Source organism: Psammomys obesus, unplaced genomic scaffold (genome assembly GCF_907164565.1).
Source record: "Psammomys obesus unplaced genomic scaffold, mPsaObe1.curated_primary_1811, whole genome shotgun sequence".
NCBI lineage: Eukaryota > Metazoa > Chordata > Mammalia > Rodentia > Muridae > Psammomys > Psammomys obesus.
This window is the reverse complement of record NW_026587215.1, coordinates 11875-18015: the sequence shown is the minus strand read 5'-3', so window position 1 is coordinate 18015 and position 6141 is coordinate 11875.

The window sequence follows — 6141 nt, the reverse complement described above, 5'->3', positions numbered from 1 at the left end:
AGAGTAAACACCCCAGGGAACCATGTGCAGGGCACAAGAAGCAGCTGGTAGCAGCTGAGCTTTAATACCAAAGCAAAGAAGGAACTGACTTTGCAGACAGGCTTCAGCTGAAGGGCCAGCTGAGTGCAGTGACACTGGAGAGCACTGGAAAAGCTGGAGAGAGTGCCGCAGCTGGGGGTGGGGGACGCTTGTCTTTCTGGAGCTATATCTGACTAGAGAACACAGGCTTACAGGTGTGTGTCCCAATCCCCACTAGGATACACAAGAAGGCCCTGCCCTTCCACGCCTCCCCTAACAGCTGAGCCCAGGGCAGGTGAAGCCCAGAGGGTAGGGGCTGCCACACACCTGTCAGGCTCGGTCCCAGAATCCTGGTCAAGTCAGACTCTTCTGAAGCCTCAGTTTCCTCACAAGGCCTGACGCAGAATAGGGGTTCAGAGACAGGTTAGGCAAAACAAAAAACAAAAAACAAACAACAACAACAAAAACAAAACAACCCTTAGGTCCTTGTGTCTCAAAAAACAGCTCTTGTCCCCACTCTGCCTACGTCACAGCACCCTAGAGCCAGCTTTGGGTGTCCAGGTCCCAAGAACTGCCCTCCATCTCTTGTTTCCTCCATTTCCCCATGGAGGGACACTGACAGCAGACCTCTCTCTGAGGTCTCCTGGTCCAGTCTCAGGCATTCTGGCACTCAGGCTGAGCCCCCATAGGTTCTGTGGTCTCATCTGAGGAATCTCCCATCCTGTCCTATGCTTAGGGCAGATGGAAGGGAGGAACAGCCCAACCCCAACCTGGCTGCAAGGCCAGCTTTATCGCTGCTGTACCTGGGACCCGAGTCAGATGCCCGACCTTGTCAACCTTACCAACAAAATGGGTCCACAATCCACTGTCAGTGTGCAGGTAGGAGAGCTTAGACATTCCCCAACTTACCAGGAATCTTCAACAGGCTGAGTTTGGATGGACCCGGAAATCCTCAGCTGTGTGGAAGAAGTGTGGTATCCTGCCTTATATGCCCAAACCAGAGAAGGAAAGAGAAAGCCCACTTCCAAGGAACTCACAACCAAAACACACAGGAAACTTGCTGCTTCCTGAATGCTATCCTCATCCCATGCACCCTGTGGACGCACTCAGAGGAGTGACCTTCTAGGTTCTTCTTAGCTGAGCCCATTTCAAATGGGGGTCTGTGTGGTCTGGAGGGAAAAGTCCGGCCTCTGTGGACTAGGGGACCCTCCACAGGTCACTTCCTGTGCCTCCTGGGTTATGTTCAGTTCCTCCCTCCCTCACCTCCAGCCTCAGCCCCACCCCCACCTCCTGGGTCCTGTTGATGCCCCGGAGCATCTTGTTGGCAGGATAGGTTGTGGGTCAAAGATTTTGTGGTTGGATTGGTATCTCCGTCCACCACTGGGAGCCTTGCCTAGTTAGAAAAGATGACCAATTTCAGGCTCCATATCCTCCACTACTAGGATTCCTTGCTAGGGTCACCCTCATAGATTCCATGAAGTTTCCACGGCTCTAGGTATCTACATCACCGCCCAAGACCCCACCCATTTCTGTCTCTCCCAGTACTCTCTCCCTCTGGCCCTCTTTCCCCCACTTGGTCCCTCATGTTCCCATCCTCACTTGCCCTTCAGTCCTCTGTTGGTACAATATTCTTGTGGAATGTATTCAGTTTACCCTTGTTCATTCAAATGCTGATTTCTCCACCCCACTATCTGGTTTCAACCTGGATATTGCATTGTGATTATTCCAAGCATCACCTGTCCCAAGTTTGTGTAAACATGCCACCATTTGTTCTCTCTAATTGACAAGTAAACAACCAGCCAGTGCTGTGAAATGGAGAGAATAGGGTGGAACATCCTGGTCCAGAGGGTAGAAGAAGGAAACAAAGGGAAGGAGAGGGGAGCAGAGGTTGGCAGGACAGGACTTGAAACCATGAAGAGGGATGAACCGGACCTAAGATATAACTAAAAGCAAGTATAATGGTGATATCTAATTGGTAGGAAACTATGCAGGCTTGGAGGCTTAGGATGGAGTGACTATTGCCCAGCATTGTGCTCTAGGTTGATTACATAAATCTCAGTCTCCGTGTGGTGATTTGGGTATACGGCTGGTTTAGGGAATAACCACTGATTAACTAAAAGGTAAATCTATAATAATTATTAATCACCCACAACAGTCCCCCCCCCAGATCTATTCTATTCCCCTTTCCCAGGGAGAACTGTATGTTCCCCTTGAGCCCCCCCTTGTTTCCCAGCCTCTCTGGGACTGCACATTATGGTGTGATTATCCTGTCCTTAACAGCTGATACCCTCTTACGAGGGAGCTCATATCATGTTCGTCTTTCCTCGTTGCCTCTCAGGAGATTTTTTTTTCTTGTTCCATGCATTTCCCTGCAACTTTCCCGATATCATTGTTTTAAACAGCTGAACAATACTCTATTGTGTGACTCTACCACATTTCCTTTACCCACCCTGCAGCTGAGGGACATCTAGGCTGGTATCAGTTTCTGGCTATGATTTATATAGCCACTATGAACATAGCTGAGCAAGTCTAATATTTTTCAAAATCCAAAATTTTTCCTGTAAAAAAAAAAATTATAGCCCAAAAGAACTGGAGAAGCAGCAGTCATCCACCATTGCTGTTCTTGTCAAGAACCGGGGTTCAAGACCCAGGGCCCACATGGCAGCTTACAACCATCCTTAACCCCATTCCAGAGGATCCAGCTTCCTCTTCTGGCGGGTACATATACATACATGCAGGCGAAACAGCCACATACATATAATATGAATAATAAATAGATCCTAAACATTTAAGAGAAAGGAACCTTTGCAATGTTTTTTGTCTTGAGAACATTTTAGATGCTTCAGAGACAGCACCGATCTGCAAACATTTACTTCCTTGCTTGGCAAATGAGAAAGCTATGCTTAAGCATGGTACTGCTGGGATTATCTCTATAAGCAATTCCTGGCTTTTGTTTTGCTTTGCTTTTCCTGGTTTGGTTTTGTTTTCTGTTTTTTTGTTTTGTTTTGTTTTGTTTTGTTTTTTAATCCCAAACCAGTTTTACTCTCCAAAAGGAGAGGATTAAAACTGTCAAGAGTTCCGAGAATGTGATTTTCATCCCTGCATTGTCCCTGGATCCTGAGATTAGTCATGACACTTCATGATTATACTGCCCAGGATCATTTCCCAGATCCCACCTGGCCTGGAAGACAGTGGGCCTATGGAGGTTGGCCTGGCTGGGTCCCCTAGAGCGACTGGCACAGTTGCCAACAGTCCACATGTTTCTGAAGAGCTTTGCCATCCATCCCTTGGCATGAAGATCCAAGAATTGCTTTACCTGACCATGGCTACCCATGTTCTAAGAATTCCAAATTGGTATGCAAGTTTACCTGGGGAGAGATGAACAAATGTCTATGAAACCAGGTAAGGTAATGTAACGATGACAGACCAAAGAAATGACCATACCTGAGCTTAGTAACCAAGTGAGTTTATTTGGGTTACTTATAGGAGTATTTTTAAGGGATTGCATATAGGAGTGTGGGTGACTTGAAGACAGCTCTCTCATGGAACAGCCATCCCAGCATGGTTGACAGTTCTTAAAATCCATGTCTCTGGAGATCCCTGCTCAGGTTTTGGGAGGGGCAACTGGAAAGGTCTCTAGCAATGAAGGCCTTAATATACCTGAGATGGGAGTTCCTTGTGAATCTTGTAATTTTATGGGCTCCTTAAGCTCTGCACAATTTGCTACTTTCTTGAGACCTAGGAGCCTCTCTTCTCCACCTAGAAGGAAAAGCTTCAGTTCAGAAATGATTGCTACCCAGCACCCAACCCCTTCTTCTGGCTCCTACATTCTTTGTCCTCTCCACACTGCCGCAATGTTCCCCGAGCTTTGAAGGGGAGGAATAGGAAGACTAGACACGTGTGACCTCTTCTTTCTGTTTATGATGGGGCATTGTCCCCAATGCCGCAGCGGAGATCACTCGTCAGAGGGCGCTTGAATGGGTATCTAAAGTCTCTGAAGTGTACTGCCAAGTCATGAATTTTCCTTCATGGCTGTCCAAGGCTGGAACACATGATCTATAGGTGTGAACACAAATGTTTAGAAGTCAGCTTCATAGGAACATCTCATCCGATTACCAGAATGGGAGACTTAGGTCCTCCCTGAGGCAGGTTCACGTTGGACATCCCTCTGTTCCCTGTAAATGATCATCTAAGGATGTTCTCAGAAGATGCCTCAGAAAGTCCTGGTGGGCTTCATCTCCTGTGTGAAAGGTGAAATGGAGAACATGCTTTTTTCTTTTTTTTTTTCACTTTTCTCTACCATTCTTCTTAACTTTTCCACCCAGAGTCAGTTCCTCTGTGCATGGATATACCTTTGAGAACTACTCTATGCAGCAGGCATCCATAAGCAGTGTGAAATCTTTATTCTAAGGGTAATACAACCCTATCAGAGAATAGAAAGCCAGCAGTTGATCAGAGCGACAGTGTGAGAGGCCATTCTGGTCCTGTTTGCAAACTGTGCAGGGGCACCACGGAAAAGACCATCCTTAAAGCTCTCCCAGGAGTTGAGAATACCAGGAGGTATCTTGGATGAGACTGATGCTGTCCAGATGTTTTTCCTGCCTGCTCTACAGCTGAGCCTCTCACACATCTATCTACACACAGATCCTGGGCCCTTGGCCTGTGGGTACCTTAGTGGGGCCTACAAGTCTGGAGGAAATGAGTCTCTGAAGAGTAAGAAAACTACACAGAAACACAGGAGGGGACTTTCTTTCTGACACCTTGGGAGAAAGGATCATAAGAAAAGGAAATCAGGCTGTCGGTGTCCAGAGAGGCCAGTTGGCTAACAAAATAGAGACTCAGTGTGTCCAGGGTGCAGCCATCTTGAATCACAACCATCAGAAAGTTCCCGAGTAGCCCTGTCCTCTTTTCCCTTCATGATTTCTCCAATGACAGTGGCAGGTGGGTCTTCACCACCGTTTCCCAGTATTGCGAACATTAGACATGTGCCTGTCATCCTTGCTGTGAGCCGAGACAAGAGCAGGCATATTCTGCCTCCAATGAATGCCACCATTATCCTGCTCAATATATGACCCCTCCCTCCTAGCCAAGAGGCAGGGCTCTCAGGCTTCCTGATTCTCTTGGCCCTCGTGTTGTCCGTGGCTCCCTATTAAAAAGTACAAGTGAAACTTTGCATTCTCTCTTCCTCTCCCAATATGGCAGCCTCAGCAAAAAAGAATAAAAAAGAGAAGACCATGACCCTAACAGACTTTCTGACTGAGGTGAGGGAAGCTCCTATGACCTTAAACCACAAGCGTGGCTGATGAAACCAGTGACCTGGCAGGGGACGTGTCCATTCATTGGCATAGTGATGACAAGGTTGTGTAGAGGGTACCTCTGACTGGCTGTTCCAATCTTTTCACTGCTCCATGTGCTGTTTGGGAAGCCTATATCAACTGGCACAGTATTCCCAAATTGCTACCTTCCACTTGTTGCCCGGGGAACCTGCCCTGTCATATGACAGAAAACCTCCTGAGGAATTCTCCTAAGGGCTGAATACCAGGGTAATGTACTTGCCACACAGACCTGGCAACCAGATGGGTTGAAAGGCTTTGGCATGCTGACTTGGAGCACCTGGGTTCCCTGCTCAGTGCCTTAATCAAGAGCTTCAACCAAGAGTCTCTAGGTAACAGGAGACTTGGAGTGGGCTTTGTTGATCAAGCATAGGACAAAGTCAGGATGACTGTTTCTTTGGCCAAGATAAAAATCAAGATTCTGACAAAACAGACTGGAGGGGCCAGAGCACCACAGACAGCTTTATTGACCACTCATCTAAGAGAGGCAATGATCACTGTGGAGATGGGTATCAAGATGGTTAAGCTGGAGAAGCTGAGTGCGGTGGCACATGCCTGTAATCCCAGAACTCAGGGAGGCAGAGGCAGGCAGATCTCTTTGAGTTCAAGGCCATCCTGGTCCACACAGAGAGTCCAGGACAGCCAGGGCTGTTAGACAGAGAAACACTATCTTGGGGAAGAAGAAGGAGGAGGAGGAGGAGGAGGAGGAGGAGGAGGAGGAGGAGGAGAGAGAGAGAGAGAGAGAAGGAAGGAAGGAAGGAAGGAAGGAAGGAAGGAAGGAAGGAAGGAA